Here is a 13,211-nt window from a genome sequence, read left to right on the forward strand (position 1 = left end):
ATTACCTAGGTTCGTAGTTGGTTTTTGTTTGTTTTTTATGAAGGGCCATATCTGAGCACCAAGATGCTAATAAGAGTTGGAGTGACAGTATTGAGATTCATGGCTTAAATTCAAGAGCATTGAAACTTCTGCTTTTGGTTTTGTCCATTGTAATTATAAGTTTGTTTTTTTTTTTTTAAATGTGAGACAAGACTATAAATAATGAGGCTTAGGCCTAAATTGATACTACGAGCACGTATTTCTTAATACTGACTTCACAGTTGATAAGATACATGAGGCAGTTTCTATTTTTCCATCAATTTCCGCCTGAAATGTCTTGATTAATACCTGTGTGAGAACACAACTAGGACAGCAGTGAAATAGGGTGTTAGGACCGGCCGGGCTATCTGCGCACTTCTACTGCCCTATTATTATTGCATATTAATTATATATGTTGCATGGTTCATCCAAATTCACCAACCCTTCCTAAGGCAATGACCCAGAGCTAAAGTGGTCTGATTTACCCTCTCGAGAGTCCATAGGTGTCCTACGTGCTATGGAAAAATATGGTCTGGCCAATCGTACCTGTGTTTGTTGGAATGAACTATTTCTTGCACTGGGGTTAAAGCAATCAGGGCGCTTGTCAGGTCTACAGACTAGATAAAATAACTCAGCTGCAGCAGCTGGTTAAACCTGTAATTTCAGTTCTCTAGGAAGTTCTTAGTCATCATGACAGACTTTGTACTGTGTGAGAAAACAGTAGGGATTTACATCTAAATAACGACTTCTGTTTGTGTTCTCCAAGAACACTGGAAATGCCTGGCTGGAAAGCTGTTAGTGTGCCCAGTATACCAGGTGAGTGCAGAGGTGTACAGAGAGGTTAAGCAACTTGCTCAGAGCTAGATGGTGAGAGAATCAAGCCAAAAAGAAAGCCCCGTGCACTGACTCTTGTCCTGCAGGGTTACCAGTAGACTAGACTGTTCACAGCACTAACATAGTTTTCAGGAAATGGAATTCATCTTCTTTTTTTTTTTTTCTTTAATAAAGTCTGAGGGACTGACTGAGCTTGATCAAATTGAGAAGTTACTAAATAAATACTGAGGATTTTTTTTTTTTAAGATACAGCAACTTGATATCTATCTTAATAAGATTTTAATAAGCAATAAAACTGTCAGGCACTGTCACCAATAGCATATGAGGTTTCAGGTATAGTAGCAGTAATATGTAATAATAAAATGGAGTCAAAGCTCTGGCAATGAACAGGTGCTCTTGTCTATAACAATTTTAAAGAAAATCTACATTTTTAAGGCCAGTTCCTTTATTATTTAGGCCTGTTTGCCGTAACGCAGCAGGAGGAGCTGACATTTCAAGTAATTGCTGCTCTAACAAAGAACGTAAGCATTTATCACAATATGCCAATTAAGCTTTGAAGGCTATTCAGCACATTTAATGAGGGCTGAAGATAACCACCTCAGTGGTGTGTTGCAATATACTGCGCATCCATGGCACTGTTTTGATCTTTAAGACTCTTTTTTCTTTAATGTGCTGATTTTACTGAAGTTGTGGTTTTTGATGCATAAATTAGGCATCTAATCATGCAGATCAGTTCATGCTTGGAGACAAACATGAATACAATCAGCAATAGTCAAAAGGGGAAACTACTACCCCACTGTTGTACAATTTGAAGAATATACTTGTTGGTCTGATGGCATATACTGCTTTTCCTGATGTTGTCTTTTTGAGTATGCAGCTTAATGACATTTGATCTTTTCAATTTATAGTATCTCACATATCACTTATGTTTGCTATCAAAGGAATAATTTGTAAAGCAAACGTTCTGTTGATCTGAACTGTCAGAAGCATTTTTCAATCTGCCAATTTTTTACATTTAAATAAAAATGAATTAAATTTATTAGCCTGTAACTTTCTTTTCCCCTTTAATGGTGGTTTATTATTCTAGTCTGCAGTTGCTCAGACAGTGGAATAATTCTTTAAGAACATAAAGTGGAAGAGTGAAATATTTGCATCTGCTTTGAACCTGCTGTCGGTGAAAGCTCTGTAAATCAGGCTGGCTCTTTTTGCTTATGGCTTTTGTGAGCAAGGTTAAGACATTGCTGATACTAACGCAGGAGTCTGTCTCACTTCAGATACGTGCCAGAAGCCAGCTCTGGCTGATCCAACTAGGACAGGACCTGACTATCTGGGTTGAGGAGAGAAGACTAAATAAATGCATTGCTAGCCACACACTGCTCTCTTGTGTGCTGTTACCTAGAGAAACTGTCGTGCCTTAATTGGGATTACTCATCTAAGCCTGGGTTAAACTATGCCCAGCTGGCATGAAGTTTCAGTAGTTTCAGTTTCTTTTCTGTGACTTGTTCATAGACTCTGTATCCCTGTGGTTCCACTGAGGATTTACTGTGGCCTTGAGTGACACTGTCATATACCTTCTTATATCAGTATGTTATGTCGTTAACAACTCATGAGAAATATTAAATGTTTTCCTATATGATTTTTTTTGGCTCTAGACATTTCTGTAGTCCATCACAGTGTAGACAGAGAGAGTGGCAGGTTTGTTAGGATTAAGGCTACTAGAAGTTATTCACTTACTTGTAAATTAATTCCTCAGGGAAGAGCACATTGCATAACAGTGCATGGCACAGAGCATACCAATGCTAACTATAAACTGAAAAGACACTTCTCTCTTGAGTTCACCTGCTAACAAAAAGTCCTGTTGTTGAAAGAAAGCTAACAAAGACAGTGAAGACCGTATCCAGAACTGAGATGGGTATTGTAGCAGAGGGTTTCTAGAGGTGGAGATGTCACCTTTCTTGTTTTTCTAATGGACTCTCAGAGATGTTCTGAGTCATGGGTGATCTTGGGAGCCAAGGCAAAGGAGCAGAGGTATTAACAGCTAGAAATGAAGGGCTGGATCCTGCGGGTGCTGGGCATTGTTGAATGATACTTAGCACCCCCAGCTTTTGTCATCTTGTTTGCATCAGTAGGTTTCTACTGCCATCCTGCAAAGTAGCTTATCCTGCTTTGCTCATACACACTCTATTTGCACTTCTTTATTTCCAGAGGAAGTAACCAGTGAAATTGCTCATATATTTCTGCTTCCCCTCCCCTGCCTCTACTATGATATTTCCATGGGTTTATGCTTTTGTAGTTCTGTTTTGAACTGAATTGATATACTCCTCGAGCTTTTCCAAATACATTCAGATGTTCTCAGTGACATTTTTCAGTCATGCTTTGCAAGTCCTCACAGTGGATGAATACCAGGCAATGTCTGCTTAGCGCAGTCTCCAATTGCTGTTGCCAAGTCATCCGACAACTCTTTGCATGTCAGTGGCTTGATAAATAACATTTCTGCTGCTTCCCTGAAAACTTCCAGTTCTTCTTCTTCCAGTGTTTTTCTCCCTTCTGCCTTTCTGGAGCATACAGATAATAAGCAAGTCTTATTGCATCAGGATGTGTATTACATATTTCCTCCTAACTGAGCATGGGAACTTCATCAAATGAAATGCATGTTTTTGATTACATATCTTGAAATTGGAACTGGCCTTTGAGTTTTGAGGTATTGGACTAAATACATCCCTGCCAAAAGTAGTTCCAGTTCTATTTGAATCAATTTAAATAGCAGTTGGATTTACCCATTTTTTGTGTGTTCGGGATCAAAAAGCTTAAATTTGACCCGATACTGTATCGAAGTAGGAATCACTGTGTTACTAATGACGCAAGTACAAGACTGCAGCAGGTACAGTACAGCTCCCCTTGGCTGTGCAAAGGCCACGGCAACCTTCCTCCTTTTGCCGCATGGTTAGCAGATGGCTGATACACTGGGAGTGAGGACAAGGGTGAAGGAGCCTCTGGCAGACTGCAAAGAAGTCCAGATCCCCCTTTTTCTGGGACATGAGGGGATCTCTGAGCAATGGTTAAAAATCTCTTTTGAAAAGGACAAACAAATTGAGTGTGGGGGCCTTGCTGAAATGCAGCCATAGACACCTGCGCAAACAACCATAAACATGAATAAATGCCATAGCAGAAGCAGGCTACGCGTTTCAGTTTTGTGGTATTGTGCAAAGAGTGACTTGACCGATTTTGTTAAAAGGATGAGAGAGGACTGGGTCCCCTTTTAAATTAGTTTGTTGAATCTGAAAATCTACTGAATACAGAGCTACAGGAAGTGTAGCATTTCAATATGCAAATCCAGGGGACTCTCGGAGAAAGGTTAACTGAGCCGGAAGGCAGGAGACTGGGGCCCAGAGGGGCCCTAGGAGAAGATCGTCTGCTGGCTCAGCTCCCTCTCCAGTGCTAGGATTTTGATGAGACTAAACATTTATAGCCTCATATTAACGGAAACATTGTCACTCTAAAGAGACCCACGGTCACATGCAAAGAATTGAGAGATCACAATGGTATGACAAAAAATCTACCAAAAACTGCACTTCTCTAGTAAAATGCACATTGCTGGTTATGGTCTCTTTACAACAGAAAATCCTGTTTTAAAGATTAGTATGTGAATTCCTAGGAAATCATAGTTTAAATTCAAAGCTTAGTGTGGTTTTTTTTATTATTATTTTTATTTAGGACACCCCTTCACAAGTGCAGAAACAAAATATTCATATCTCCCTATTTAGCATGTCTTTCAGTGTGGTGATACCAGATGTTTCTGTAGAGGAAATATGGTGTACTTAAGAAGCCTGACATTATCATACAGCTGCCAGGTTATCTCTGCTCTTCTCTTGTGTTGTGTGCCTTGGGCTGAGCCGGTACAAAATCCAGTGCTGAGAGAGCGTCAGCTTAAGAAGTGTGGTCATAGTCCTTCTCTGGGCCTGAGGGTTTTGGCGTCATCCAGAAAAGGCCCATCTTTCACAACCATATTCAATGTTCAGTATCGCACCATGTTTTGACTGAGGTTTGATTCTCTCCTCACTCAGATCAGTGTCAAGCGGCAGGAAATTTAGTGGCCTGCCGTAAATGAGAGAAGGATCCAACTGCTTGGAGAAAGCTGCAAGTGACTCAGAGAAGACAGTGTTGTAGGGAGGGAGGGGTGTATGGGAATGGTGCCTCCAGTCCCATGCTAGAAGAGGTTTTCCTAATGCATCTGTTTTGCTATGGATATGGCCCTGTCTTTTTCCCACTGTCTTTGCATGCAGGTGAGAACAAGTTGTGAGCTTAGTCACAGGATCTCAACAGGACCCACTACCTAATTATTTTAAAAATAAGTCCTTGCATTTCTCTAAAATAGAGATTCATTTTCATAATGGTACTGAAAAGGATGCTGGATATGGGTGGCAATTTAATGATGTTTTATAATCCTATCAGGAATTGATTAATTAAGTAAAAGGTTTTAAATTACTTAATTGCTTAGGCTAATAGATAGCAATCTTAGTTCAAAGAAGGTAAATGTTGAGTCATAGATGTCAGAGTAATGCAGGAATAAAGAAATTTATTTTATTCTCCCCCCTAAACAGCTAAGCACTGTCTCATTAGGACAGGTTCACAGGGAGCTAGGATTCCATAACTTAGAGAAAAAGATTGCTAGACTTTTTAAGCCTCGCACAGTGCTAAAATAGAGCTATATTTTTTAATGCTTTTAAGGACTTGAATTTATGGACAGCAACTATCTCCTGGAGCACAACTGCCAACATGAGCGAAGTTAGTTCGATGTCCTTTTCACTGAGACTTCTCAAGTAGTGTGTCCTTCAGCACTTCCCACAGACCCCTGCCATCCCCAGGCAGGAATTCTTGAGGACTGGTGGCTTGTAGTTAACCACAATCCCTACCAATTGCTTCTTTTTAAAGCTGCAAAGAGGACTGTGAAATTTAAATCAATATTATGTTCTCTCCAGACCAAGCAGGCAGAATCCTGATGCTGTGGGAGTCTCGGCATATACTGTAAATGCTTTGCAAAATCTTGGACTGTTTCTGGATCTTGCATCAATGTGTAGGTTGTGAAGGGCATAAGGCTCTGCTGGGTTACCTCAGACCTCGTTTGCTCCCTCTACCAGCTGCTTTGGCTGAAGGCGCTCTGGAGAGTGAAGGGACATGAACCTGCCATGGGCAGTAACCTGGACCCGGCAGGTGCCCTGGAGGAAGCAGAGTCCAAAGGACGGTGCAGCCTACAGGCTCCCCTTGGCAGACCAGCTCTGCTTGCTGTCAGTCGGTCGCCAGAGTGATCAGTACTATGAGTTAGCCCGAAAAACCTTTGAGATCAGCAGCTCTGATTGCTCAAGCTGCTCTAACAAAGTGCCACACATCTAGTATTATTCATTTTCAGAACGAAGCTATACAAAGCAACCAAAATGAAAAATGCTGCAGTGATTAGAATGAATGAATATGCAGTGATTAGAATGAATAACAGCATATGAAAGGTGTTATATATTTTTTTGGTGTTCACAGTTGAGAGTCTGTCTCCTGCTGTCCAGGTAGATGTGCGTATCAAGGTGGTTTCTGAAGATACTTTTTTGATTCTTTTTTTTTGTTCTATTTTTTCAAGTTAAAATCAGGTAAACTTTTATGAGTGCAGAAAAAAACCTTTTAAAATGTGGCATCTAAAAAATACTTCCAGCCCTGTTGTGGCTGTTTACATAAATACATAAGCAGGTATTTTTAAAAATGGCATAATACATCCTTGTTAGGCCATGGCAGGTCTTACAAAGCCATGGAGGCTTCTTGTATGAACCACCCATTTAGGCTTTTTAAGAAATGCTAGCTGTGTACTTGGAAAATGATCTTACTGTTGCCTGGGGGAGCTTGAAGATCTACTAGATAAATTTGCATTTAGGAACTTTTTTAAAGCACTCTAAATTGATGTCACATGTTTGATCTGATTCAAACTACTTTGTGGTGAGGCAAGTTAGTAACAGAGAAGATCAATCATGTCTATGACAATTTGAGCCATTTTAGAGAAGAATCAGTCTTTGTCATTTCAAAGTGAAACAAAATCTAAGTTTCCCCCTCTCTAATTATGAAGTCCAGGTGTAAGAGACTATCAGATCTTAAGGCTAAAGATGAAAGTTATCCATATTAAGTCATTATTTATTTAACTCATCTACTCAGTGCTCTGAATGAAGTTGGGTTGAGTCATTCATTTGAAACTTATTTTAAAATAGCCAAAAAAAAACCCCAAACCCAAGAACAACTTCCTTTTAAGCTGAGTAATATATAAATGAATATTTTCACACAAAATCTCTCTCCATTTGAATGAATAATCCAAAATCTCTTTCTAATTTTCTCTGTCTCTAGGAAAAGAACACAAGAGAGGTCTTTTAAAAAAGTTTGAACATAGTGCCCACTGTCTCAATTAATATGCCCATAGAACCATATGAAGAAATGGACAGGAAACAATATGCTTCCTATCCAGCAGCAGTCGAAGGTAAAGCACTGACAAAGGCCCTAGTGTAATGGGTTCTTTATACGATCTAAATTGCTTCCCGTAGTTACCCATTTTTCTCCTATGGGGGCACAGAACTGTGTTCCTGACTTAAGTGTTTTAGTGAGGTGCACAAGTTAAGTACAAAGAACCTGTGTCTTCGTACTCTTTTCTTTTACGGCATTGTGGCAAAATGGTCATTTTACTTCCCCTGTCATCAGGTATGTAAGGCAGGTGAAAAAGATATATGTATGCATTGAAATTTCATTCCATTCCCCTGTTTTCTATCATCGTTGGGAGAACATTCGGATATTATTCCTGTAGGCTGTTACATTCATTCATCCTGGAACAGGTTTTTTCCCCTTCTCATTTGGTGGTCACTCTAAACTCCTAGTACAGGCTAGGTAATGAAAAGTTATGGGGAGAAAAAGATATACGTAAAAAAGTGTAGGACTGAAGATTAAACCCTCTATTGCAATTCATGTTATGCTAATGAGGCCCATAAGATCATTCAGAGCAGGGTAATACAGTGATATTACCAGGAAACCTACATAATTTACTACAGGGAACCTTTCACTTAATACATCATATTTCAGCAGGAAACTTAATAAAAAGAAGCTTAATACATGAATACCACCAAGAAGCATAGAAGGTAATGCAGAATTTGATCAGACTAATATATAAACACCACTGTGAAACCTAATTTCCAACAAGTTACTAGAGAATCAAAATATACATTTTGCTTATTGTTACTGCTGAAACAATAGCTTAATAACTAAGGATACCAAAAGAGTCATAATAAATATTTCCTATTATTTATATTCCCCAATTGTCTATAGTGGCAACATAACTTAATACTTGATTGAACAGCCTGGATATGAAGGCTATTTTCCTTGTAAAGTAATCCTAGCAGACATTGCTAAGGTAGTCAGCCCTCAGCTGCAGTACAGTGAGAAGTGTTTCCATGGTACTGTCATGAGGCTTATCCCATGGTATTTTTTTCTCAATTTTATGGATGCTTCCATTTTAAGGCTCCCATTTCATTGGATAAGATATATATTGTGCTATAATGTGTTTAGGGTCAAAGGAACATCATTCATTTATTTATTCAAGACAATATTACTCATTATTATTAGTCTTATAGTGAGAGTTTAATATATCTGTGAAAGTTTGGGATGTCATTTTGAAACTGAGATGTCAATGTGCCTTTTATTGATATCTGCCCTGAAGGAAGTATATTTCAAAACCAGGATGGAAGAAGGGTAGGAAGAAAAAGATAGGTGAAAAGAATGAGATTATAACTATAGGGTCAAGGGTCCTGTCTCACTGACCAGGGCCCATGTTTCCCTTCTGCATTCAATCTGAAGTCTCAGTGACCTTGTAAATCAAAATATAGTCAGCCTGGAGATGCCCCCCATGCAAATTGTTTCAGGGAAGCACAGAAATGTACCTTATCTTTGCTGTACTTCTGTTGGTGTTAAGCAGACTATTGGTGTAAAGGTCAGCTAAATTTCCCCTGGAAAATTCTTAAATTCATCAAATTTTTTTATGTAAATGCTTTTATTTCAATAAACTTCCAAAATGAAAATGAAGCCAAATTCAAAACCTGCCAGGTTGGATACCTTCAGGTCAGCTGGGAATGCAGACTTCTAGGGCTGATGGATTTAGCCAACCCTGATATGCACAGTATTCTAGAGCTGAAGACACAAGGGCTATATAACAAACCTTGGCTTCACAGCAGATTGCACTGATAAACCATAAGAACTTGACTTTAATTCAGGGATTTAATGATCCAAATGTTCGTGCTGAAGATCTGGAAAACTCTGGGAGTTTTGGCTCTGGATTTGAGAGGGATTTCTCCATTGACCCGTGTGTTGGAAGTCACCAGCTTCATGTTCTGAGACTCGTAATTCAGCCATCACTTCCAAAGCATGTACCTTTCCAAATCTTCATCAGTTAACTAGGCCTGACAGGGAGCCAAAATGCATGGTTTTTAAAGCTGTGGTGGAGTCAGATGAATCTCATTCTTTGTCTTAAGGCCCTCCAGCTACCATAAGCTCGTTCCACCCAAGAAAAATTAGTGTAAGAAATTCCCGCTTCCAGAAATTTTTCCAGAATAGGTGATCTGGACTTTCAGGTGTAGTTGCATGTGCAGGAGCAAAGATGCATCCAGCAGGGAGAAGGTCAGGGAGAGAGGCTGGAAAGGAGATGCGACACTCAGCTAGGCAGCAAAATTCAGTAGTGCTTTAAAACTGGAAATTTAAGAAGGCTGTGTTTGCTTGGCTGCCACCAACCAAGGATGTAACTGGATCAGAGGTAGTATTAGGTATTTTCCCCCCCTCCCTTTTTAAAAATCTGGAATAAATTTCTCTCTTCCAGTCTTATCTTCAAGATAAGTATTAACATCTGAGATATCATCAGCCAGCTTTTTAAATGCCATAACATAATGTATTTCAGGATGACCTGACTTGAAAATTTTTAACTTATCTGCATGCTCTCTAAGCTACCTCACTATCTCCCACAGTTCTAGAATTGGAGGAACATTGCCCATCATCTTCGGCTCCTCTTCTGCCATGCTCAGTTCCCAGCCCAGCCAGCAGTGCCCCAGCAGGTTTCAGAGAGGAGAGTCAGGGGACATCAGATGTGGTCAGCACTTGAATGGCTTCTTGAGGCTCAAACTCTAGATCTGAGCAATATAATTTCTGTTGTCCTAATTCCAGTGAATATCATTTGTAACAAAGATCATCAGAATGATTCGTGCGTTACTCAGACAGGACTTTTTTTATCCTTTAGGGGTTTTTTTTCCTCATTTTCAGTTAGTTCAGATCTTGAAGGAGCAAAATAGTTGGTCAATACTGAAATGTGGTGAAGTATGTCAACTTACTTCTCAATAAAGCACTGCTAATGCAATCCTTACTCTATTTCTAATCCCTAACATGGGAAATGTAATAATAAATACCTTATGTCTTTATCTTTATTTAGCATCCTTATTATTCCAGTCATGGGGATTTTTCTTCCACTACTGTGTGCATAGTATAATATTTGTTTATTTTTGGATTAGCAAGTGAAAATTGATTTAGGGAAAAATCTCTTTTCTGAAATCTGCTAGTTTGAGCCTCTGGGTATACTTTATAATGGGTAACATGAAATAAAGCTGAACTAATTTATGCTAAATCAATCCCTCAGTGATCATCTAAGGAAACTATGATGGGTCTGATTTTGATCTATAATTATGCTGGAGTAAGTAAAAATGATTCCATAAAGGTCACTTCCATAAAAGAATTATCAGCCACAATATAACACAGTTCTTCACCCAGTTTTATCTCCTGTTTTATAAGTGAGATGCTAACGAAATCTACAAACTCACCTGCCATTTCAAAGTCTTTTGCATTAATACTTACATAATAAGAACATGTTTTCAGTTTTGGGGCAGGTAGAGTGCTCAAGTCTTAAACTCAATTCTTGGGATTCTGTGCTTTTTATTAGAATAGATAAGTAAAATAATTGACATTTCATATGATGCATACTATGTCTTCTAGACAGTCTAACGTTACACAAAAAAGCCATTTTTCTGAAAATGATCAGCATCAGTTAAACAGCCTGAGAATCTGGACAAATTTATTCAGGCTCCTTATTTTAATAAATGACAAAATCTGTTTCCTCTGATTTATTTCCATGCTGATGGCTATTTATACACAAGCAGACAGCAGATAATATTAATTAACTATTCTTCACTGCGTCCACAGTATCTGGATATTTTAATAGTGTAAACAAACAAACAAAAAATCCATACAAGATAAGGTCCTTAACAGAGCAAAACAAATTCTGCCTCTCAGATAGGAAATGCTTTCTCTTAAGTATCACTTGTCATCAAGAGCAAATTACTTGGCCTGATTCTACTCCCTTAATTATATCTGGTTATTCAGAGTTTGTCTTTATACGAGACATTGTAGTAATGACCGCTTTCCAGTGGTAGGAGAGGGAAGGTGAAGCCTAATCATGAGGGTTTCATGCTCCCAGAGCATCTCACATGAGTTTCTCCAGTGGAGGGAGATGCACATGCCACTGACTCCAATCTCGCAGCCCTTACAGTGGAGCCCTGCTTACTCGCAACGGTGCGCTGTGACCTTTCTCCTGCTCTGACTTTTCCTGGGCCAGGTGCAGCTGGTCAGTCCTGTCTGTTAGCTACTAAGCAGCTCAAGCTCCTGCTTAGTGTCCTGTCCCTGTACTCTAGTGGGGCCCTTCTCCAGTTGCTCTGCCTGCTACTGTAATCTCTTCTCTGTTGCTCAGCTGTGTCTGATGACATGCTTCCATATTTTGTATACTGGAACAGAGGGAACTTGAGATCTGGTGGTTGATCCGGTCTTCCTGGCAGATCCTTTAGGAATTGTTCCAGAGACCATTTAAGCTAACAAAATATCTGACTTGCTGAGTTTGAATCAGGTCCACCCGTTCCTGTTGATACATTTCCTAAGATCTGTCTCTGTGGGGAGTTAGTATTCCACTGATAATTTCAAAACTCTGTTTAAGTTAACACTCCTAGTCCAAAGATGCATCTCCATTAGCATATGCCTTATCTTTCATATCTTCATGGGGCTGAGCAAGGTGTAGGCTTTACACTGAGCAGGGGTTTACCAGGTAGCCTGATACATGCCCCAGCCCTCACCTTTACCTGGCTCCCATATTACCCCAAGAATCTACACAGCAATTAAAGGTCAGACCTGCACTAAGTCAGAGGGTTATGTAAAAGAAAAGTAGCAGCAGGCCAGGTCACACTGATGTCCCACTGTGTGGAACAAGAATTGCTATCAGTAGCAAGGGCTTTTCCTGTTACAGGACTGCGTGATCTTTTCTGCTTGCACTATAATGTGTTGATATAAATGAATTGGCTCACCGGATTCAGATGAACAGGATTCTGTACCATTTTCATTGCTTATCAATACTTTTTGGTATATGAGATTCTAGACATTTAGTCATATCTCTGTTAATTGCCTCCATAAGTTTTTTCTTGCCTCAGGTTTCACTTTACCAGTGGTTGGTTTTCTTTCTCCTTCCTATACGTTTTAACTTAATCTTATAAACGGCCCTTACTTGCCTTTCAGTGTTTCCCCTCCGCTTGCTAATCAGTCTACCAAACCTTTCTCAGTCTCCCCAGGGCTGACATGCTTTTAGCTGTACTCTGTAACCTCTGCCCTGTGTCTTTCTCAGTATTTTTTAGATGTCTTCCTTTGACTGTGTTGTGCCATCTTCAAGAAACCTGTTTGACTATGGAGAAAAAGGCATGCAATGAAGCATCGATAAAGGGACAGAGATCAGGCACCTTTAGGAGGTAGAACATCAATAAAAGAAAAGGGATGAATTGCTCAGAGGAGGGTAAAAGAGCATGACTCACAGCTGTGGAGAAGGCTAAGCAGGCATGAAATGTTTGTGAGGTAAATAATGGTCTAAGATCAAAAAAGAAAACAACAACAGATGATGCATAATATCAAACAGAACTTAAATTGTTAGCAGGAAAACCTCTTTCATGAACCGTAGAACATTAAACAACATTTAATTAAAAATGTGTGTGTTTGATCTTCTCTGTGACTGCTTCTACAGTATCATGCCATTTATTTTGGTGATACTGAGGCCAGAAGGGCTGGTGTCCTGAGCTGGAACTAGATTTAAATAACAAGTGTCATGCTGAGGTCAGTGAAAAAACTTCCATTTACTTCAGCAGAACCATCATAATGCCTGTTCTTGGAGCTGAAAAGCAATTTCTAACTTCACACCTGCCATTTTATTTCACTTATCTCTGTAGTCCTGCTTGGCATTGCAGTTGGTAAGCACAGGAGCTGGAACTGCGTCTAATGCCTCT

The sequence above is a fragment of the Apteryx mantelli genome, chromosome 13 (assembly GCF_036417845.1).
Source record: "Apteryx mantelli isolate bAptMan1 chromosome 13, bAptMan1.hap1, whole genome shotgun sequence".
NCBI classification, from domain to species: Eukaryota; Metazoa; Chordata; class Aves; order Apterygiformes; family Apterygidae; genus Apteryx; species Apteryx mantelli.